The sequence below is a fragment of the Capra hircus genome, chromosome 22, assembly GCF_001704415.2.
Source record: "Capra hircus breed San Clemente chromosome 22, ASM170441v1, whole genome shotgun sequence".
In the NCBI taxonomy this organism is placed as follows: Eukaryota; Metazoa; Chordata; class Mammalia; order Artiodactyla; family Bovidae; genus Capra; species Capra hircus.
Genome location: NC_030829.1, coordinates 19,297,163 through 19,322,042, shown reverse-complemented (window position 1 = coordinate 19,322,042; position 24,880 = coordinate 19,297,163). Strand labels below are relative to the sequence as shown.

Sequence of the window (24,880 nt, the reverse complement as noted above, 5' to 3'; positions counted from 1 at the left end):
GAACTGAATTTTGGTGGCAAGGGCAAATTGTCTTTGGCCAGTCACAGTCTTCCACCCAGCCTTTCTTCTGATCAGTTTCCTGCAATAGAAACATTACACATCCAGACTGAATGATTGAGTCCCTGAGTGTAACTACCAATTAACTTCTCAACCCTGGCTTCCCCAGGCATGCCATCCTTCCAAATCATCCTGCCAAATAAAATCTCAATCCCCTCGCTTGGCATGGAAGATACTTACATACTAATCCCTCCAAAGCTACTTCTGGTAGTTCTCCCCGACTTCTTTCTTTCATACAGCAAATATCCACTTACCCAACTGCAGTCAGTTATCTGGAGTAAAAGTTCTTTTCCTTCTCTTATATTCTGATGTATCCTGGTTTCCTCTGCCTAGGAAGTCCTTTCAAATTCTTAACATTCTTCAAATTCTTCACCTAAATTCTAGGTGGTCTTCACTTTTCTCCCTTTGCTATTTGACTTTAAGAAAATGTTTGCTTTCCAAGATAAGCCAATCAATCAATAACTGTTAATAAGTCCATAGGTTGCTTCAACAAAATTCTCAATACAAAATAGTTGTCAATCTTTAATAATAGCAATTTATATTGATTCCAAAGAAGTATGTTTTAATTCACAGATTTGACATACTGTTATCTAAAATGATAATATAGTGTTCTTCATTGGGCTAGTTACTTTCATGTTTTAATGTCCCTGTGACGATAAAACCTCTTTGAAGCCTTAAAGTATATGTTATACATTTTTTTCAATCTCTTAGTGTTTTACACTTAGTGAATGTTCAATAAATATGACTTTAATGTTGTGCAGAATGAATAAAATTTTTCCTAGTCCTACCTAATCCTATGAGTGTTGGCCCCTCTTTCTTTTTACATTACTTGTTTATGGCAGCTGTGTAGTCCTGTTTGATAGAAATTTAAGAAAAAAAATTCTGTATGTTTCAAGATGGAAGCCAATAAGCACAGTCATATGAGGTCTATAGTCAGCATCATGAATATTTCCTTAAACATATACAATGGATTTGCACTTTTCTGAATTTGTGATGAATTGTATGTAAAAGAGCCATTAATATTTTAAATACCTTTAAGAATCCAATTTTTAAAATTTTTCTGAGCAATTACTTTACAGTTAAGAGGAGTCAAAATATCACAGTTGATTTTTTCTTGTTGTTCTATTTGTTTGTTTAATCCCATATTGTATCTTGGAGATATCGGGGCAACTTATATTCTATAGTACTATACAGTATACATGCACAATGTTTTTAAAATCTCATGTGTAAATATTAAATTTTACTGTTACCTGGATGGCAGATATGCAAAATATGTGATTCATTAAAATATTTCTAATGTCCTGATTTTAAAATAGGAAGTACTTTCCCAGTGTTCATCTCCTCATACAGTCATAAAATTTTCAACCTTAACGAAAGTCACTGGGTTCTGTGCATGCCAATGAACTTGAATGTTAAATTTACAAGTTCATGCTAATGTGTTCTTTGCTAAATTTGGGAAATTTCAAATATCCATTGATATTTCACTATTCTTCATGGTGGTGTAAATGTTTGAGTGAACTTGGCATACAGGCGTCCAAATTTATGGAAATGAATGTAGAAATGGGACAATAGAGTTAAATATCATAATTAATGGGCTTGATCATCTCATTTGCCTCACCCAAATGTATTAAAAGTAGACTGTTTTTACCTAAGACTTGGTTCTATATGTAGTTCATCCAGAAGCAAAATTATTCCTAACTAATCCTGTTTTTCAACCGAACCCATCAGCTTCAGCCTGCCTGTACATAATGACAAAGTCAGACCTTGATTGGTTTTTCTCTCTTCCAGCTAGGGTGTAGTCAGGAAACAGGAATCTTGTGTGAGAAGACTTTCTGTTATAGACACAGAAAAACAATTAACATGGCACTGTTGTTTATGTTATGATGAACCAAATTCATTGATCCAGTCATTTATTTATTCTTACAAAGTCCTATATTCATTCATTCAGTTCACTTCCTGCATACTTATCATGCACCATATACTGAAACTATAGTGATGAGCAAAACAGACATAGGCCATGTAGTCATGGATTTATCATTTATAAAGCACAACTAGAACTAGAGTTACCTTTAGAGAGAATAGGTTTGAATATATAGTTAGATAATCACACATATATGTGAAATGAATAATAAACATATGATGCTATAAAAGCAAAGGAAACCTAGTATTTTCAGGAGCTCAAAAAGAGACTTTTGAGTCCATGCAATTCAAACTGAGATAGAAGGGTTGCATTACTAAATGATGGTGGTGATGGGGAAAGTACAGGAAGATGAAACTTTATTAATTCACGTGTTCACTCATTTATAACCTACTATGGTTATACATAGAAGAACTTTACAAAAAAGATCTTCACAACCCAGATAATGACGATGGTGTGATCACTCACCTAGAGCCAGACATAATGGAATGTGAAGTCAAGTGGGCCTTAGAAAGCATCACTACGAACAAAGCTAGTGGAGGTGATGAAATTCTGGTGGAGCTACTTCAAATCCTGAAAGATGATGCTGGGAAAGTGCTGCACTCAATATGTCAGCAAATTTGGAAAACTCAGCAATGGCCATAGGACTGGAAAAGGTCAGTTTTCGTTTTAATCCCAAAGAAAGGCAATGCAAAAGAATGTTCAAACTACCGCACAATTGCACTCATCTCACACGCTAGTAAAGTAATGCTAAAAATTCTCAAAGCCAGGCTTCAGCAATACGTGAACTGTAAACTTCCTGCTGTTCAAGCTGGTTTTAGAAAAGGCAGAGGAACCAGAGATAAAATTGCCAACATCCGCTGGATCATCGAAAAAACAAGAGAGTTCCAGAAAGACATCTATTTCTGCTTTATTGACTATGCCAAAGCCTTTGACTGTGTGGATCACAATAAACTGTGGAAAATTCTGAAAGAGATGGGAATACCAGACCACCTGACCTACCTCTTGAGAAACCTGTATACAGGTCAGGAAGCAACAGTTAGAACAAGACATGGAACAACATACTGGTTCCAAATTGGAAAAGGACTATGTCAAGGCTGAATATTGTCACCCTGCTTATTTAACTTCTATGCAGAGTACATCATGAGAAATGCTGGACTGGAAGAAGCACAAGCTGGACTCAAAATTGCCAGGAGAAATATCAATACCCTCAGATATACAGATGACACCACCCTTATGGCAGAAAGTGAGGAGGAACTAAAAAGCCTCTTGATGAAAGTGAAAGAGGAGAGTGAAAAAGTTGGATTAAAGCTCAACATTCAGAAATGATCATGACATCTGGTCCCATCACTTCATGGGAAATAGATGGGGAAACAGTGGAAACAGTGTCAGACTTTTTTGGGCTCCAAAATCACTGCAGATGGTGATCACAGCCATGAAATTAAAAGACACTTACTCCTTGGAAGGAGAGTTATGACCAACCTAGATAGCATATTAAAAAGCAGAGACATTACTTTGCCAACAAAGGTCCATCTAGTCAAGGCTATGTTTTTTCCAGTGGTCATGTATGGATGTGAGAGCTGGACTGTGAAGAAAGCTGAGCGCCAAAGAATTGATGCTTTTGAACTGTGGTGTTGGAGAAGACTCTTGAGAGTCCCTTGGACTGCAAGGAGATCCAACCAGTCCATTCTAAAGGAGATAAGTCCAGGGTGTTCATTGGAAGGACTGATGCTAAAGCTGAAACTCCAATACTTTGGCCACCTGATGCGAAAATTTGTCTCATTAGAAAAGACCCTGATGCTGGGAGGAGGACTGGGGGCAGGAGAAGGGAATGACAGAGGATGAGATGGCTGGATGGCATCATCAACTCGATGCACAAGAGTTTTGGTGAACTCCAGGAGTTGGTGCTGGATCTGGTGTGCTGCGATTCATTGGCAAAGAGTCGGGCGTGGCTGAGTGACTGAACTGTACTGAACTGATGTGTCTATACTATTTTCAGCCTTGAAATGTAAGGAAAAAAAAAGGAATGATTAAAAAAAAAGTGGTAGCTGGGTGGAGAAAGGAAATGTTGCAAGATAGGGCTGATTTTAAGTAACCATGTAAGAAACACTTAGAGTTTGCCCCAGTTTAGACCTAGTTGACTCCTTTTGACTGGGAGTTTCATGTATTCCTAGTGACTCTATCCAGAAGGATCCCAGCTATGCTAATCCCTATCTGTATTACCTTAGGCAGGTTACTTACCCGTTTAATGTCTCAGTTTTCTCAGCTATCAAAAGATAAGGTTGATTGTACCTACTTTCTAGGGTCTGGTAAGGATTTGGTAAGACTTTTATGTTCACTACATGGTCTCTATATAAATATCAAATATTGTATATAATTAGATGGTATTTTTACCCATAGTTTGCTACATTAGAAACAGACTGACAAAAATAGAAATAATTCAATAATATTGAATATTGATGCCAGATTTATTCAAAGGAAGATGCAAGTGGCAAATAAAACTTTCCATACAAGGTCAAATTTCAGGTAGAGAGACAACAAAGAAAATGTTGAAAGAGGGGGGATATGATGATATGAACTGTTTAAAATATATGCATTAAAAAATGACACCTAGGGAAACTGAAAGTCAATGAAGTTGTGTTAATTGCTTTTTTTTTTTTTTTTGGAAAGGGAAGATGGATGGTTGCAATAAACTTAAATGAAAGATTTTTAAAAATGGTTCCCTGGGAACAGAGAGGCACAAACAAATGCTCATAATTTTGTGGCTTGGGCTGAAGCATTTCTCAAATGTCCTTGAAAGTTCCCAAAGACAATCTTTCCTCAGGAAAGTATTTCTCCTGTGAGTAAATAATGTTCTTGCCTAGAAATGAAATGCAATAATATATTACATTGCCACTGAACTGATAGCAAGACCAGCAGCAGAAATTCAAGAAAAAAATGTCACGTCACAATCTAGAGTTTGAGCCTCCGTATCTGAACTTCGACACCTTCTAAAGGAATTCCTTTCACACAAAATCAAAATAGTCCAGAAAATAATTTTGACTACTTTACTTAATTATTAGAAGGATTTACTTGGAATTATTGTATCATATATATTCTGCCTAAAATTTTCTGTGATTGAGTTGCACAGTTGATAAGCTAAGGTTTCTCTTCACCACAGAAAGGCTTCTTTTAAGGAGTTCAGTAGTAATAACATTTGCTTGCTTTTGAAGAAAGCTTCATACTTTCCAAAGGGCTTTATAAATGCGTTTCTGTGAAGCACGTGGAATACCTCCTGTCAGTGGTACTTTGTGGAAGAGAAAACGGAGGCCGTAAAGCAAAGCTGCTTGCTCAAGGTCATTCAGTGAGTTAGGCAAGTTTTCATCACAGGAATACTCGCAGTTCAGCAGGGAATCCAGCAGAGAAAGCTTAAGCCTTTAGTCCATCTTTACACCAGCATTTTTGCATAAATGAAAAATTTACCCAAAATGAAGTGCATTATGTACCTAGTACCTCCTTCATGTTTCTTAGAGTCTAGTGAGAGATTCAGTCTTAGCATATTGTATCCTGATGGAGATAACTTAGCTCTTCCTGAGGCTGGTCTCATGCACTTTTAGAATTGAATTCCAGCTTCATCTCTTACATGAAGGACGTTTCTTAACCTTTCAGAGCCTGTTTCTCCATCTATTACATGGCAATTTTAATGCTCTCTTATATATTTATTAACTTACTCACTTAACAAAGTGCCTGTTAGATGCCAAGTAGTCTGCTAAGAATGGTGAAGCTTCTCTAGAATGTCAGAAGGCATTGTTCAGGGCATAACAGAGCTCAACAGAGGTTGAAGATGAAAGGCTCACATGGCAAGGAAAACTGGAAAAAAAAATACTCTTATACAGCTTAGAAAGATAGACCTGGAGACATTTGGGGTGACAAAATTTGTGACTTGGGATGTACCCCAATTCCTTCCTCAGTTTCCACATCTTAGAATTGGGAATGATGATTAAACATGTCTCACAGTATTCATTCCATAGAGATTAAATAAGCATGGAAAGTGGCACAGGGCAAATTTGGTAAATTATTATATACGAAAGTATGTATAAATCAAATCAACTGCCATGACCCTTCTCTATAGCAGGTGATCACAGCACTCTTTAATCTTCTGCCTGAGTCTGGATATGGATTTGTAACTTTATTCAACCACCATATGAGGCACTCCTTAACCTTTTGATTGGTTAGAAATTTTGGCCTCTCTGCTCTAATATAGTTTCATTTTAATTTTGTATTGAAGGCATGTGAGTTAAAATAAGGAGAATTTTAAAGAAATACAATTCAGGTTTTAAATTCAAAATTATAGGAAAACATTCTTTCCATATTTTTTGTTTTACCTTTAGGTGCACTGATCAGCAACTTCTTCTGCACCCAGGCAAGAGGGATTCTGAAGAAAACACACTAACATTTTGATTTCAGATATAAGAGAGTGAGAGCCTCTGCCTGTTTGATTTAGATACAGCTCACCTTCAGCTTTAGAGGGGCACAATGAATTGAGGCACTTTTTATACAACTTCAAGTTATTTAATTCCTGAACTATATTCAGCTAGGATAGAGAATTGGGATTTGCCTAAAATATCCATCTTTCCTTTCCTTGTACCTTATCTTGTTCAGAGAGGACTTTCGACTATTCTGCCTTTAATTTCTCAGCCAGTTAAGTTGCTAAAATCTAATCTCCCTAAAATGAAGCTTAGTTTCTGCTGATTTAATCTACCCAAATGAGATTGTGAGAATGTCTGAATTTTTTTTTAGCAAATATTTACTATGCCTTAAAAATATTTTTTAAATACATGGTCTTATTTGCTGATGTTACTGGGAAATAATTAATTAGGTTTTAGTTTCACAATAAAATTGGGCAGAGATTACCCACACACTCCTCTGGTGGGAATGTAAACTGATGCAGTCACTGTAGAATACACTATGGAAGTTTCTCGATAAACCAAAAATAGAACTACCATATGACACAGCAATTTCACTCCTGGTTATATATCAAAAAAAAAAAAAAAAGAACACTAATTTGAAAGGATATGTGCCTTCCAATGTTAATAGCAATAATGTCTATAATCGCCAAGACATGGAAATGACCTGAATGCCCATCAACAGATACGTGTGTGTGTGTGTGTGTGTGTGTGTGTGTGTGTGTGTTTGCTGTGTGCTTAGTCTCTCAGTCATGTCCAACTCTTTGTGACTCCATGGACTGTAGCCCAACAGGCTCCTCTGTCCATAGGGATTCATCAGGCAGGAATACTGGAGTGGGTTGCCATCTTCCTCCAGGGGATCTTCCCAACCCAGGGATGGAACCCAGGGCTTCTGCATTGCAGGCAGATTCTTTACCATCTGAGCCAGCAGGGAAGCCATATAATTATATGTATATAATATGTGTATATCAAGTACATAATATATGTAGCATATGTTTAACATATATAATATATATAACATATGAATACGCACCCACATATATAATGGAATGTTAGTCACGAAAATGAATGAAATTAATTTTATCATTTGTAACAACATAGATGGACCTGGAGGGCATTTTGCTAAGTGAGGTCAGACAGAGAAAGATAATACTGTGTAATACCACTTATATGTGGAATGTAAAAAATAAAACTAGTGAACACAACATAAAAGAAGCAGTATTACTCAGCCATTAAAAAGAATGCATTTGAATCAGTTCTAGTGAGATAGATGAAACTGGAGCCGATTATACAGAGTGAAGTAAGCCAGAAAGAAAAACACCAATACAGTATGCTAACACATATATATGGAATTTAGAAAGATGGTAATGATGACCCTGTATGCGAGACAGCAAAAGAGACACAGATGTGTAGAGTGGACTTTTGGACTCTGAGGGAGAGGGTGGGATGATTTGGGAGAATGGCATTGAAACATGTATACTATCATGTAAGAAACGAATCGCCAGTCTATGTTCAATGCAGGATACAGGATGCTTGGGGCTGGTGCACGGGGATGATCCAGAGAGATGATACGGGGTCATGTTTGGGAATGCATGTACACCTGTGGTGGATTCATGTCAATGTATGGCAAAACCAATACAGTATTGTAAAGCAAAATAAAATTAAAATTAAAATTAAAAAAATAAAAGAAGAAGCACACTCACAGATATAGAGAAGGAGCTAGTGATTACCAGTGGGGTTGGGGGAGACGGGCAAGACAGGCGTCAGAGTGGAGGAGTGGGCGGTACACACTACGGGCGTAAGAGAGGCTCAGGGTGGTATTCTGTGACACAGGGGACAGAACCAAAATTCCGTAATAACTGTAAATGGAAAGTAGCCTTTAAAAATTGCATAAAAAGATTTTCTTATTTTTTAAAAAAGATACTTCTTACCTGATAGAAGCTTTACAAAAGTCTATGGAGGCAGATAATTTTAAAATTGCAGCATATAACTTCTGGATACTGGCTGACATTCTCATAGGAACCACCATGAAAATTACTTTCAAAAGCATTCATCACCTTAGCTGGAAGGATTCTATCCCTTCAGCATGTATTAGTCCATGCTGCATCCTTACTTTGACTTATCAGTGTGGTTCAGTTCTAGCCCCTAGGAACAAAGGCTGCCGAGAGGCAACTTGTTTGGCTTGGGAGCCTGCCCGATGTGAAAAGTTTGCAGGCAAAATCAGAAAGAACAGCTGCAGGAGGAGAGATGTGGGTAGATGACAGCTAATGATTCAGAAAACAATTTGCATGAGAGCTTTCTGCTTAACAAGAGGAAGCATGTGCTGGGTGATGGTTTGCTATCCACTGCCACGCTGGTTTCTACACCCCGAGTCCTCCTTCTATCAATGCTTGTGTCCTGAGGGAATGCCCAGCCACCAGCTTCTACTTATCTGAGTTAGCATGACCTGCCATCTAGAAATTCAAAGAGCTTTCCTTTATTAAGCCTCATGGATCTACTTTATCCTGAGGCTCAGGATGCTAGTCCCACACAAACTGATTTAATAATAAATGTTTAAATGCAAAGCCAAGGTTATCTAGATAATATCCTTTGACGACTTATTGCACATGAGGCACTACACTGTGCACTTTATATGCCAGATCTTATTTCATAACAGACCTCTGAAGTGGATGTTTAAGGTTCCTGCCAAGAGCTCCATGCACAAGAAGAAAACAGTCAGAAAAGACTGAAGTATTATTTATTATTAATGAGCTAACCTCTGAAACTCATTTTGGAATTCTAAATGAGGGTTTCCTTCTCTTTTTCTTACCCCCAAGTCATGGATGAGTAGGTCTCGGGACAAGCCTAAGCTAATATGCCTTATCGTTTGAATCATAGGCTGAGCTTCTGGAACAGAACCGTGTGACAGGTTTGTCACTTTCAAATGTGACAATTCTCATTGCTGCATAGATGTTCTGGTTATTGATCAATAATGTTAGCAATTCCTCTTCTTAGAATAGGATGGAGGGGGAAGTCACTGGATCTCCTCTTCCCTCCCAAACATGCGAAAACCAAAGCATGATGGAAGGAGAGGCAAATCTGTTTATAATATGTTTTATTCTCCATTTTTCAGAGGTGCCCATGGTAGATTCGAAAGGCTGAGTAACTTGTCCATGTCATGTAACTCATACTTTTAACCTCTTTATCATACCACTTACCCTTCTCACCTAACCATTTGCCTTTTATGCCGATGTCCTGACAAATGGATCAGCGTACAGGATAGAAATTAACAACAGCAAATAAGCTGGAAATCCATTTCTGTTTCCATTAGCTAGGATAGTCACTTGCTTCTTTTAAGTGAGGTCCTCCACCTTTTTAGGGTACTGAGTAACTAAGGTTGTGTTTCCATTGGTTAGACAAGATTTCTCCAGCCATAATATTCCAAAGAGGAATCATATATTTAGGCCTTCTGTATGTTTCTAGAGTTTAGATTCTAAATCAAATAGGTTTCTGTTTTTCAGTAAAAAATGAACACAGGATTTCACTTGTAAGTTTATCAACTATTTTTTCTCTTTCTAGCAACAAACAGAGGTGGTAGTTGAGTCAGTGGATATGGTAGAGATAGCTGTATCCTTCAGAAAATCACATATTTTAGGAATCATGGGGCTTCCCAGCTGGCTCAGTGGTAAAGAATCTGCCTGCCAATGCAGGAGGCACAAGAGATACTCATTCAATCCCTGGGTTGGAAAGATACCCTGGAGAAGGAGATGGCACCCCACTCCAGTATTCTTGTCTGGGAAATCCCATGGACAGAGGAGCTACAGTAGGTAGGCTACAGTCCATGGGGTCGCAAAAACTCAGATACAGCTCTGCACACACACGCACACAGCACATAGCATGCATGTAGCTAAGAACTTTAAAATGCAACCACAGGAAGACTAACATGCTTGAAAGTATATTACAAATCAATATTGAAATAGAACTTAACATACAATTCATCTGGAAAGAAGCTCAGAACATGACTTTAATATTTAATATTCTGGTCTCAAAAAAATGGACGTGCTATTGAAATATGGCATTTTGATTGCCATTGGAATGGTCAGGTTTCAAACAGTAGTTCATTAGTTGTGCTCAAATGGGTAGACTGTCGAATAATAAAGATGAGAAAGGAGATTTGTATTCTAATCTTGTCTTGGCCAATGACATGTGGACTTTAAACCCATTACACAATCATTTACCACATTGGTTTTCTCACCTGTAAAATGAAGAAATGATTATAATTATTTCTTTGATTATAGTTCTATAATTCTAGAAGCATAGGTTTAATACAGTTTGAGGATTTATGTCTAAACTGTAGCAAGTAGAAAAATGTTCTTTTATTTCTAAAATGGCTTCGATATTGCATTAACAGAGCAAATGAAATCATTTGAGGATTGTTCAAAGAATCACCAACTTAAAATTCAACTCCACTGTTGGTTTTTATTGTCTGTTTAACTTTTACTAGATCTGTAATAGTTGTATTTATTTTCCTTTGCACCTGGACTAGCAGCCTGAGTGGTTGGAGAAACACATCAACAGTTATTTTAGAGATTTTGTTATCAGAGCCAACTCTGTGATCTTTGCTCTTCCTATGAATTATTTATTTAATTTGATGTGTTTTTCCCTGGATTCATAGAATTTCCTTTTGTCATGATGTTTCTTTCCATTTCTGGGACTGTAAACACAGCTGACTAAACCTCTCCAATGGCTGAATATATATCAGGTCTTTTGTGTGAAGGATGCTAGCTAACCTTCCTGTTCATAGGCCTACTACATTTTGAGTCATTTACTTTTTTCCTGCTCATCCCCAAGAGTATCACTGTGGAGTAAATAAAATAACAATAAATACCACTTATTTAAACTAGATCAGAAAACTTGACCTTTCCCTACTTTTTAGATTTGCTTGCTTTGTGGCAGTGTGCACACCTATTTTCCTCTGAATCTCAATTCACCTCCTACATGGGAATTATTATGCCTACCATTCAACATGATGAATATAAAATAAATTCTACCCATCTGCTACCATTTTGGACAAAAATAATTGGATGGAGTTTCATCAAATTTGGAGGCACATGTTTACAATGACTTGTTTGAAAATACTGACTGCATGGGGTACAGCGGGACACTCTGAAGTCACTTTAAAGAGGTACACCAATACCTCCTAGGACATCAACAACTAAAATAAAGTGAGAAGCATTTTCATTTCTCCTTACGAGAGACATGTTGTGATGTGAATGGTTCTTACCTTTTGATGATTCATTAAAATATCCTGGGGAGCTATTGATCATCTTAAAGCCCAGTCTATAAGTTGCACCAATTAAATATGAATTTCTTGGAGTTGGACTGAGCTACTGGTAAATTTTAAGGTTTGGAGAATGTGATGGCTAATTCATGTGTCAGCTTGACTGGATCATGGCATACACAGATATTTTGGTAAGCATTATTTCTGGGTGGGTCCCTGAGGGTGTTCCCAGATGAGATTAGCACTGCAAATGGTAGCTGGAGTAAAGCAGATTTCCCTCCACAGTGTAGGTGAGCCTCATCGAATCTATTGGGAGGCTGAAAAAAATAAAATGTCAGGAGAAAGGAGAACGGGCTCTCTCCACCTGAGTGCTTGTTCATATCTCCTGCCATTTGACTGTGACTCACACATTGGCTGTCCAGTTCTCAAAACTGTACCACTGGCTTTCCTAATTCTCCAGCATATTTTTAATATACAAGTATATTTAATGCTTAGCATATGTTTAATATCAATTACATATGTTAAAGCAATTACATATATATACATATCAGATCAGTTCAGTAGCTCAATCATGTCCGACTCTTTGCAACCCCATGAACTGCAGCACCTCAGGCCTCCCTGTCCATCATCAACTCCCGGAGTTTACCCAAACTCATGTCCATTGAGTCAGTGATGCCATCCAGCCATCTTATCCTCTTTCGTCCCCTTCTCCTCCCACCCTCAATCTTTCCCAGCATCAGGGTCTTTTCAGATGAGTCAGCTCTTCGCATGAGATGGCCAAAGTATTGGAGTTCCAGCTTCAACATCAGTCCTTCCAATGAACACCCAGGACTGATTTCCTTTAGGATAGGCTGGTTGGATCTCCTTGCAGTCCAAGGGACTCTTAAGAGTCTTCTCCAACACCACAGTTCAAAAGCATCAATTCTTCGGCACTCAGCTTTCTTTATAGTCCAACTCTCACATCCATACATGACCACTGAAAAAACCATAGCCTTGACTAGACAGACCATTGTTGACAAAGTAATGTCCCTGCTTTTTAATATGCTATCCAGGTTGGTCATAACTTTCCTTCCAAGGAGGAAGTGTCTTTCAATTTCATGGCTGTGATCACCATTTGCAGTGATTTTGGAGTCCAAAAAAATAAAGTCAGCTACTGTTTCTACTGTTTCCACATCTATTTGCCATGAAGTGATGGGACCAGATGCCCTGATCTTAGTTTTCTGAATGTTGAGCTTTAAGCCAACTTTTTCACTCTCCTCTTTCACTTTCATCAAGAGGCTTTTAGTTCCTCTTCACTTTCTGCCATAAGGGTGGTGTCATCTGCATATCTGAGGTTATTGATATTTCTCCCAGCAATCTTGATTCCAGCTTGTGCTTCTTCCAGTCCAGCATTTCTCATGATGTACTCTGCATATAAGTTAAATAAACAGGGTGACAATATATAGCCTTGACATACTCCTTTTCCTATTTGGAACCAGTCTGTTGTTCCCTGTCCAGTTCTAACTGTTGCTTCCTGATCTGCATATAGGTTTCTCAAGAGGTAGGTCAGGTGGTCTGGTATTCCCATTTCTCTCAGAATTTTCCACAGTTTTTTGGGATCCACATGTTCAAAGGCTTTGGAATAGTCAATAAAGGAGAAATAGATGTTTGTCTGGAACTGTCTTGCTTTTCCCATGATCCAGCAGATGCTGGCAATTTGATCTCTGGTTCCTCTGCCTTTTCTAAATCCAGCTTGAATGTCTGGAAGTTCACAGTTCACATATTGCTGAAGCCTCGTTTGGAGAATTTTGAGCATTACTTTACTAGCGTGTGAGATTAGTGCAACTGTGTGGTAGTTTGAGCATTCTTTGGCATTGCCTTTCTTTGGGATTGGAATGCAAACTGACCTTTTTCAGTCCTGTGGCCATTGCTGAGTTTTCCAAATTTGCTGACATATTGAGTGCAACACTTTCCCAACATCGTCTTTTATGATTTGAAATAGCTCCACTGGAATTACATCACCTCCACTAGCTTTGTTCGTAGTGATGCTTCCTAAGGGTCACTTGAGTTAGGTCTAAAAGGGAAATATGATCTCAATTTTAGAAGTTGACATCAACTCTTCTAACACTTCATCCAGTGTAAAAATGTATGTACCTGCAGAACATGACATAACTATTTTAAAATTTATTTTAAATTGGAGGATAACTGCTTTACAAATTGAATAAGCCATAAGCATATATATATATATATATATATATATATATATGTATGTATATCCCATCTTCCTTGATCCTCCCCTCCCAACCCACATCCCACTGCTTAGGTCATCACAGAGATAATTATTATCTTTTCCATGATTGCATTTGCCCACTTATATATGCATATATATTTATATAAATATATGTATTTATATATACTTATATTTTATGCCCATTTATTAATAATACTAAGGTGCACTATTTACATAATTTTTACTTCTATTACATTTTCTCTTACTGTTATCACAAGTTTCCCACATGATCTAACATTCCTCATCTAGATAATTTAAAAGTTATTTAATATTTCAATGCATGATATCAGTTTAAATAATGTGCTATTGTTGGAAACAAATTATTTCCAAGTTTTTCCTTTTTTAATAAATAGCGTTCCAGTAAAAGTCATGGTACCTAGATTTCTGTGAAATACTTAGAATACATTGCTACATGTGTACTCACTAGGTCAAATATCCAACTTGTACTCATACGGAATATGTTTTTAAAAATCTACATTCAGATCTGTGCTTGAAGTTTCCTGACCAACGACTCTTTCTTCTCTTTCCCCCCAACCCCCAACCCGACCCCACACCTTTCCGCCTCTTTCCGGATATCTTTGTTTGGGGCAGAGGGGTGTGTGTATTCTCCGATCATTTTTCCAATGAACTATCATCAGCTCTCCAGATTCCCTCTGTGTTCCCCTCCCCGCACCTCCCCACCTCGCCCCCTTCAACAGTGTTTTTACAAGGCTGATGGGGGTTGAGAGGGCAGAGAGAGAGTGAAGAAAAGTTGCAAACATCTCCTCGCTTCCTAAGCCTCCCACCCCCACCCACCCCTCTGAGCAGAAGAGAATATAGTGAAAAGAAGAGGTGGAGGAGAGCATGACAGGATGGATGTGGGCTGGAGCAAGCAGCCCTCCCATCTCCACCGAGGCGCCTCGGTCCCGGAGGTGAGAGGGCCCCTGCCGGGAGATGCTGTGACAACTTTCATTTCCCCCCATCCCCTGAGGGAGCAGTGAGGTCGGAGGCCCTGAAAGACAAGACATGAATAATCCATTTCACAGAGAAAGAAACTAAGACCTTAATTTATCCAAATCCCAAAGCAAGTAAGAAGCAGCAGTGATTTGGAGCTGAGACCTTCTGATTCATTCTCAGAGATCAAGCTCTGAGCCTTTAGAGTTGGAGCACAGACTCTAAGACCCTAGACTTCCAGAGAACTAACCTTGGGAGTATAAACTAGTGAGAATTCACACCAAAGAAACCACTTGAATACAAGACCTGGCATCACCCAACCACCAGTAGCACCCTGTACAGGAAAGAAAGGAAGTGAAGTTGTTCAGTCATGTCACTCTTTCGACCCCATGGACTGTAAGCTACCACACTCCTCCATCCATGGGATTTTCCAGGCAAGAGTACTTGAGTGTGTTGCCATTTCCTTCCACAGAGGATCTTCCCAACAGAGGGATCAAACCCAGGTCTCCCGAATTGTAGGCAGATGCTTTACCATCTGAGCCACCAGGAAAGTTGCCTCATCTAAACAACAGACAAAAAAAAAAAAAAATCATCAACAGACAGGATTACCACCTCACTCAGCCTTGCCCATCAGAGGAAAAACAAACAAACGAACAAACATTCAAAAAGCCCAGCACAAATCTCATCCTATATGAACGAACCTTAGGAGGGCAGAAACCAAAAGGAAGAATTAAACCTTGAAGCCTGGGAAAAGGAGACCTCAAACACTAAAGGTTAAAAAAAATCATGATAAGGCAGAGAAATACTACACAAATGAAGGAACGAATTAGAAACAACAAAGTCCAAATAAATGAAGAGGAAATAGGGAAACTACCTGAAAAAGTATAGTCAAGATGATCAAAAACCTCAAAAACAAAATGCAGGTACCAATTAACAGAGATCAAGAAGAATTAAAGAATAAACATACAGAGACAACAATACAATTACTGAAGTTAAAAATACTCTGGAAGTAATCAATAGCAGAATATCTGAAGCAGAAGAACGAGTCAGAGAGCTGGAAGATAAAATGGTGGAAATAACTTCTGAAGAGCAGAATAAAGTAAAAAGAATGAAAAAAAGCTGATAGTCTCAGAGACCTCTGGGACCATATCAAACACACCAACATTCGAATTATAGGGGTCAGAAAAAGAAGAGAAGAAGAAAGGATATGAGACAATTTTTGAAGAGATTATAGTTGAAAATTTCCCCAACATGGAAAAGGAAATAATCAATCAAGTCCAAGAGGCACAAAGAGTCCCATACAGGATAAACCCAAGGAGAAACACGCCAAGACACATATTCATCTAACAAAGACTAAACACATAGAAAGAATATTAAAACCAGCAAGGGAGAAGCAACAAGTAACATACAAGGGAAACCCCATACATTTAACAGGTGATCTTTCACCTGTTTCTTTAACAGAAACTCTGCAGGCCAGAAGGGAATGGTAGGATATATTTAAAGTACCAAAACGGAAAAATCTACAACCAAGATTACTGTACCTGGCAAGGACTTCATTCAAAATTGATGGCGAAATAAAAAGCTTTTCTGACAAGCAAAAGTTAGGAGAATTCAGTACCACAAAACCAGCTTTACAACAAATGTTAAACAGACTTATATAGTCAAGAAATACAAGAGAAGGAAAAAGATTTACAAAATCAACTCCAAACAATTAAGAAAATGTCTATAGGAACATATAGCCCTGTTGCCCAGTCGTGTCTGACTCTTTGTGACCCCATGGACTGTAGCCTACCAGGATCCTTTGTCCATGGGATTTTCCAGGCAATAGTACTGGAGTGGATTGCCATTTCCTTCTCCAGGGGATCTTCCCAACCCAGGGATGGAACCTGGGTCTCCCGCATTGTAGACAGATGCTTTACCATAGGAACATATATATCAGTAATTACTTTAAATGTAAATGGATCAAATGCTCCAATCAAAAGAAACAGACTGGCTGAATAGAAACAAAAACAAGACCCATATATAAGCTGTCTACAAGAAACCTACTTCAGACCTAAAGGCACATAAAGACTGAAACTGAGAGGATGGAAAAATATATTCCATGAAAACGGGAAGCAAAAGAAAGCTGGAGTAGCAATCCTCATATCAGACAAAATAGACCTTAAAATAAAGATTACAAGTGATAAGGAAGGAAACTGCATAATGATCAAGGGCTCAATCCAAGAGGAAGACATAACAATTGTAAAGATCTATGCACCCAACATAGGAGCACCTCAATACATAAGACAAACTCTAATATACATAAAAGGAGAAATTGACAGTAACACAATTATAGTAGGAGACTTTAACACCCCACTCACACCAATGGACAGATCATCAAAACAGAAAATTAGTAGGGAAATACAAGTCTTAAATGATATATTAGATGAGATGTATCTCATTGATATCTTCAGGTCATTCCATCCAAAAGCAGAAGAATACACTGTCTTCTCAAGTGCACATGGAACATTCTCCAGGATAGACCACATCTTGGGTCACAAATCAAACCTCAGTAAATGTAAGAAAATTGAAATTGTATCAAGCATCTTTTCCAACCACAGTGCTATAAGACCAGATATCAGTTACAAGAAAAATACTGTAAGAAACAGAAACACATGGATATTAAATAATATGTTTCTAAATAACCAACAGGTTACTGAAGAAATCAAAAAGGAGATCAAAAAATTTCTAGAAACAAATGACAATGAAAACACGACAACTCAAAACCTATGTGATGCGGCAAAAGCAGTTCTAAGAGGGAAGTTTATAGCAATACAATCCTAGCTCAAGAAAGAAGAAAAACATCTAAGAGACAACCTAACTTTACACCTAAAACACCTGGGAAAGAAGAACAACAACAATAACAAAACCAAAATTAGTAGAAGGAAAGAAACCATAAAAATCTGAGAAGAAATAAAAAGAAATGAAAGAGACAATACTAAAGATTAATAAAACTAAAAGCTGGTTCTTTGAGAAGATAAACAAAATTGACAAGACTTTAGCCAGACTCATAAGAAAAAAAGAGAGAAAAATCACATAAAAAAAAATGAGAGGTTACATCAGACAATGCAGAAATACAAACATAGATGAATGGATACAGAAGTTCTGGTACCTATACACAATGGAATATTACTCAGCCATAAACAGGAATACCTTTGGATCAGTTCTAATGAGATGGATGAACCTAGAACCTATTATAAGAGTGAAGTCAGAAAGAGAAAGATAAATATCATAGAAGGCGATGGCATCCCACTCCAGTACTCTTGCCGGGAAAATCCCATGGATGGAAAAGCCTGGTAGGCTACAGTCCATGGGGTTGGGAAGAGTCGGACACGACTGAGCGACCTCACTTTCACTCTTCATTTTCATGCATTGGAGAAGGAAATGGAAACCCACTCCAGTGTTCTTGCGTGGAGAAACCCAGGGACAGCGGAGCCTGGTGGGCCATCATCTATGGGGTCGCACAGAGTCGGACACGACTGAAGTGACTTAGCAGCAGCAGCAGCTGCAACACATATATATGATCTAAAAAAATGGTACTGAAGAATTTACTTACCGGGCAGCAGTGGAGAAACAGACATAGAGAACAGACTTGAGGACATGGGGAGAGGGGAGGAGAGTGTAAACAGTGTCAAGTGTATGGAAAGAGTAACAAGGAAACTTACAGTACCATATGTGAAATAGATAGCCAACGGGAATTTGCTGTATGGCTAAGAAACTCAAACAGGGGCTCGGTATCAACCTAGAGGAGTGGGACGGGGAGGGAGATCAGAGGCAAGTTCAAAAGGAGGGGATATATGTATACCTATGGCTGAGTCATGTTGAGGTTTGACAGAAAACAACAAAATTCTGTAAAGCAATTATCCTTCAATAAAAAAGTGAAGTGAAGTCATTCAGTCATGTCCGACTCTTGCGACCCCATGGACTGTAGCCCACCAAGCTCCTCTGTCCATGGGATTCTCCAGGCAAGAGTACTGGAGTGCGTTGCCATTTCCTTCTCCAAAAATACATTTTTAAAAATCTACACTCAGACCTTTACATTCACATCTATTTCGATTGTTTCTATTTCATTTGTTTTGCTCTCTTGTTTTCACCTTGTTGATAGGTAGACAGATAGAGAGATGGATGTTTATTTTATTTTATTTTAATTTTAGATGTTTATTTTAATACATCTTTCATTAATATCGTTGCCTCACAACTCTGTCTCTTCTAAATATTTTTGCAGTTTTGATGTTAACTGGGTGTTTTGCCAAAATGTCAGTTCAGTTTTCCTCTGATAGTTGCTCAATACTGCCCCCCTCTTCAGGTACTGAAAAATGAAATTCTAATGATTTGTTCACATTTGTCAATATAAATAAGATTAAGGCCCACAGTTTTCTAATGAAAACTTACTCTTTGGGGCTTGTTTCACAGAAATATTATAACATTATTGGCAGTCAAGTTGCATTGATATTCCATATATGCATCACAGCATATGAGTAAACAAAATCTGTGAAATGATTTAAATATGAAAATGATTATGTAAATGATAAATATTATTTATTATTAAATATAATTACTAGTTGTCAAGCAGATCCTTTTCTGCCAGTCAAAGTGCCGCATACCTTTCAAAATGAATGCTTGCAATTAAAAGTATTTAGATAGGGGAAAAATGAATTTTTCTCAATGTTTGCATCATAACCCAGATACTGCCAGGCAAACAACTTGATAGAATCAATGGAAGCTTAGTTAAACAGGTGATAATCTTCTCTTACCCTCCAATTTATCATTAACTGGCTTTTCCATAGATTGCAGTCATTGAACGTTTGTAATTGTAGCCTTCCGCTGTATCTACCACTAGAAAATTCCCTTTTAAATGGAGCAGGCTGTGCTAATAAGTGGCGGGTTTGCCACAAACCTGTTTATCATTCACAGTGATTAGGTTCCCCTTATTTGAACTGGTATATAAAATGCTAGCTATTGTGTTTTTAAATCATTTTTTTTCCTATCTGTTTTTCCTGTTAGTGTAACTGAAAGTGAGGTCCAGCTGCTCCTCACTCAAAAACCAATGAAAAGTCAAGTTTTGTGGAACGGAAAGTTTGCTTTATTTGCAACCTGTGGGGAAGGTATCCACCTGTACAGCGGTCAACTCCCACCCACAACAGTCGAGGGCAAGAGCTGCTGTAGGTTGAGGGAGGGGCTACCTCAGAAACAGCGCAGTCAGTTCTGACAGCCGTCTTGAAACTGGTCATCAGTGGTCTGAGCAGCGGCATCTTGATCCTTGTACAGTTGGGCTTCAGTCCCAGGGTCGGTTTGTTCCCGTTTCTTTGAGGCCAGTTCTTGGAACTGTGGCAGCTTACCTCATGGCTACAGGCTGGTCATCATGCAGTTAACTTCTCAACCTGGTGGGCGTTTCCAGCAGCTCACAGAATATGGCTCAGAATATTACCTACAGCCACTGAGGAGGGACTAAAGGCCCTTGATTTTGCTTACTGCCCAAACTAGTATTGTTTTGTCCAGTTTCTTTCTTTTCTTGCTTCTGCATTTTTCTCATTTTCTCACTTCTCTGATTATTCTTTGGCTAGTGTTTTTCCAGACAGAAGGCAAGCGGAGGACTTGGGAGGTGGGAAGGACTATAGCATCCTGCCCTGTTTCATTAGGAGCCTCGTTTAGGTGTGTAGCGCATGTCTGCCACACTTAGGCTCTGCTAGAAAACGAGGGTGCATGTAGGACACCCCCGGCCGGCTTGGAAAGCCAAGAAACGCTGAAGAGGGATGGCACTATCTGCCGCACTCAGGCTGTTCTGTTCAGTGTGATATTGCTGCTACAGCACACGCTGAGCTGTCAATAAAGAGAGTTAGAGCATTCTGTGTAGTAGAGGGAGGTGTGGGAAAGGGGGTCATTCCAGTTACATAAAGACAGTGCATCTGGTTGGCACAAGGGCCCATTTTATCTTTAATCAGGCACTGACTTTCTGTCCTCCTTCCTTGTCCCCATTATTCATCTGTTTCAGTCTCCCTGCTTCCCTGACTGCCTCCCCCAACTTCGCAGCTGCTCATCTCTGTAGTTACTTTGGAGTGACTACCAGAGACGGCACTGAGATGCAGGGCCTGATCTCTGTAAAAATGAATCCGTCTTTCATGAATAGCACAGAACAAATTGAGAATCAGGAAACCAGTGGCAGGGGATATAGCTAAAATTGAATAATTATACCTTGGTACCTTGTTTCTAAAGATGATACAGCCTACTTCCTGCCATATTATCTATCACCCAGTAAGTTTTTTTTTTCCCTCCCAGAGAAGAGATAATGCATTTATGTCAATCTATTTATGCTTGAGACTCACAGTGCATATTGTCTATAATTGTTAGATAAATCTTGGTGAGGATATAGATGGGGGTATTTGGCTTCAATACGTTGGCTGGGGCAGGAAATGGACCCTACATCTGGTCCTGTTTACAACAAGTGGCTTGTTAAAATATGCATCTATATACGAAGAAAAATTAATCAGCATATGTAGCCACAGGGAGGATGGGAAGTGTTGATCGGTGCTGTCAGAGAGATTCCGGGCTGGTGGAGGCTCAACAAGCCCTAAGTCTTAGTAGCATCCAATGGAAGCAAGTCTGTCCCCTACAGACAACCCACCCTCCCCCTTCTGAAAGGCAGGCCCCTACCAATGTGTCTGGAGTGATCCTCTAGTTTTCCCTAATCCACGTGGGGCTGTGGAATGAAATAAAACTAATGTGCAGGCAGACAAAGGGTAGTGAAAATGACATGAGCTCTGGAATGCTCTCTCTGGAGGAAGACAGAACTGCGTTTAAATCCCAACCCTATCATTCTTTGAGTTATGTAAACTGAACAAGTTCCTTAAAGTCTCTGAACTGCAGTTGCCTCATCTGTGAGGTGGAAATCAGGTCAGTCCTTACTGGGTTGTTGTATGTATTGTGAATAACATATGTAAAAGGCCTAGCACAGAACTGACATAAAACAGACAAAGTAGTGATTATTACTATAACTCAGGAATACTACTCTGCCCAATGTAGACAGTCCTAAACTGAAACAATATATAATAAAATCTTATTCAGAAGAACCTGTAAGTGGGCAATGGTTCAGTGAATTGGTGGCTATATCCTGTGACTAGGTCTCAGTGTATCAATTCATATCCACAAAGATTCTCCACATGTAGTGGAAGCAATGCATTTCCACTTTATGTCATCATAAGAACTAAACATTTGTATCTTGATTCCAGCTTGTGTTTCTTCCAACCCAGCGTTTCTCAACTGAACTGAACTGAACTGAAGGCATTAGAGTATTTCTTAGTTGCAGTTCAGTTCAGTTCAGTCACTCAGTCGTGTCCAACTCTTTGCAACCCCATGAATCACAGCATGCCAGGCCTCCCTGTCCATCACCAACTCCCGGAGTTCACTCAGACTCACGTCCATCAAGTCAGTGATGCCATCCAGCCATCTCATCCTCTGTTGTCCCCTTCTCCTCCTGGCCCCAATCCCTCCCAGCATCAGAGTCTTTTCCAATGAGTCAACTCTTCACATGAGGTGGCCAAAGTACTAGAGTTTCAGCTTTAGCATCATTCCTTCCAAAGAATCCCAGGGCTGATCTCCTTCAGAATGGACTGGTTGGATCTCCTTGCAGTCCAAGGGACTCTCAAGAGTCTTCTCCAATACCACAGTTGAAAAGCATAAATTCTTTGGCGCTCAGCCTTCTTCACAGTCCAACTCTCACATCCATACATGACCACAGGAAAAACCATAGCCTTGACTAGACAGACTTTAGTTGGCAAAGTAATGTCTCTGCTTTTGAATATGCCATCTAGGTTGGTCATAACTTTTCTTCCAAGGAGTAAGCGTCTTTTAATTTCATGGCTGCAGTCACCATCTGCAGTGATTTTGGAGCCCTAAAAAGCTCTTGCTAAATTATAAACACTTTCACTTTATACCCGAGATGCCTGGTTCTCTCAGTGCACGTAGGGGGAAAGAAAGCAACGTGTTTTTGACTGACTGACTGACTTGCTGGAGTTCTGATACATGGACTCAGTGGTGAAGTCAGTAAAGCTAATGAGTGTTCATTTCTAAATGAACTAGAATTAGGTCAAAATACTAGTTTCCAATCACACAGACTTTTTCTGATGATCTTTTATTGTTGTAGCATAAAGATACTGCTTTCTCTTTGTTTTTGAGAACGTTAGTTGTGTCATCCCAAGTAAAAACTATGGCGTCGTGAAAGAAATCACTTTCACGTATAAGAAGTCACTTTCACTCATTACAGTTTTTGCTTGGGACATCTCAGCTAACATGTTCTCAGAAACAAAGGGAAAGCAGGATCTTTATGCTCGGTCATTTCTCTCACCCTCAGGAGTAGCCTCAAATGCTTGCTCCCAGCAGTTACTAGGATGCCCTATGTTTTCCCACCATCATTACCTTTATCATCACGTCATCACATTCATTATAGTCACCCCTATCAATTCAGCGCCTAGAATGAGCCAGGCTTCTTATCCATTTACAATTGTCACCGCTTTTATCTACACACATACATATATTGGCTCAGTTTGCTGGCTCTTGTTCCCCTCAAGCTGATATCAGACTGCTTATTCATTAGGTGAAAATGGTATTAACCATTTAAATGAGGAAGGACAAAAGAGTATCATACTGAGTGTCCCTTTTGAATGATTGGTAGCGGCTGCCAAAGCACTGAATTAAGAAAACATTTTAAGGCTCTGTCCACTCTGTCCAGGCTTTGTAGGAAAAAAATGCTACAACTGATTCACAATGTCTGCCTTGAAGACAGAATAGAAATAGAATGAGTTACATGCAGGACTTAAGGGATGGTCATCCTTAGGCTCAGTTTCCTTGTTTTTTATAAGCTACTTAGAGACACGAATAATGTTTCAACTTTCCATCATGTTGCAGCAGTGTTCATTTCCAAATCATTTCTTTATTTCTTCACTCATCCACTTATTCCTGCTGAGTCCTCCTTGACTCAGAAACTTCTGTTCCCTGATGCTGAACCTGTTCCCTATGCTGAACCTCATATACTCCAAAAAGCTTCTGCAGGGAGGCCTTGTCCTGTTTATCCTAAGACATTGCCCTAGATTAGTATATGTTGCAGCATCATTCTCCTTTATGCTATAGAACTTGTATGAATTTGTAATTATTTGTTAGAATGTTTACTTGTGAGTTTACTATTTCCATATCTTTCTTTATGACAAGCCATCTTATACCCCCCACACACATCTAGGAGAGAGTAGACATTTAATATATATTTGTTCAAACAGGGCTTCCCTGATAGCGCAGTTAGTAAAGAATCTGCCTGCAATGCAGGAGACCACGGTTCGATTCCTAGCTCAGGAATATCCACAGGAGGAGGAATAGGCTATCCACGCCATTCTTGGGCTTCCCTTGTGGCTCAGCTGGTAAAGAATCTGCCCATAATGCGGGAGACCTGGGTTCGATCCCTGGGTTGGGAAGATCTCCTAGAGAAGGGAAAAGCTACCCACTCCAGTCTTCTGGCCTGGAGAATTCCATGAACCATATAGTCCATGGGGTTGCAAAGAGTCGGAAACGACTGAACAATGTTGACTTTCACTTTGTTGAAACAGCAAATCTACTGAACTTTGGATATTCAAACTTAATGAAACATGTATCCTGGCTTCACAGAACTCATATCCTAGTGAAGGGGAAAGTTATTTAAATAAATGATTATGATGCAATGTGAAAAAAAAAAAGAAATACAGATATAAGGAAATTTTACTGCCTGGATCAGGAGACAGCTGTTGGGGAAGCATTCCAGAAAAGATGTCAAGATTGAAAAGTAAGAAGAAGTAAACACAGACTTTTAAGGAGAATCAAACACTGCAACTTGTGCTATTTGAATCTGATATTTTCCATCATTAAAGTTTTGGAGAAGGGCACGGCAACCCACTCCAGTATTCTTGCCTGGAGAATCCCATGGGACCGACCCTTACAGT

At 38.9% G+C, this 24,880-nt stretch overlaps 1 protein-coding gene across 2 annotated transcripts in view; it reads left to right on the top strand.

Annotated features, from left to right (window-relative positions):
- The window catches only part of GRM7 (glutamate metabotropic receptor 7), a 931,612-nt gene that overhangs the window by 55,120 nt on the left and 851,612 nt on the right, over window positions 1-24,880 (top strand). The gene's annotated exons all lie outside the window — the stretch shown is intronic.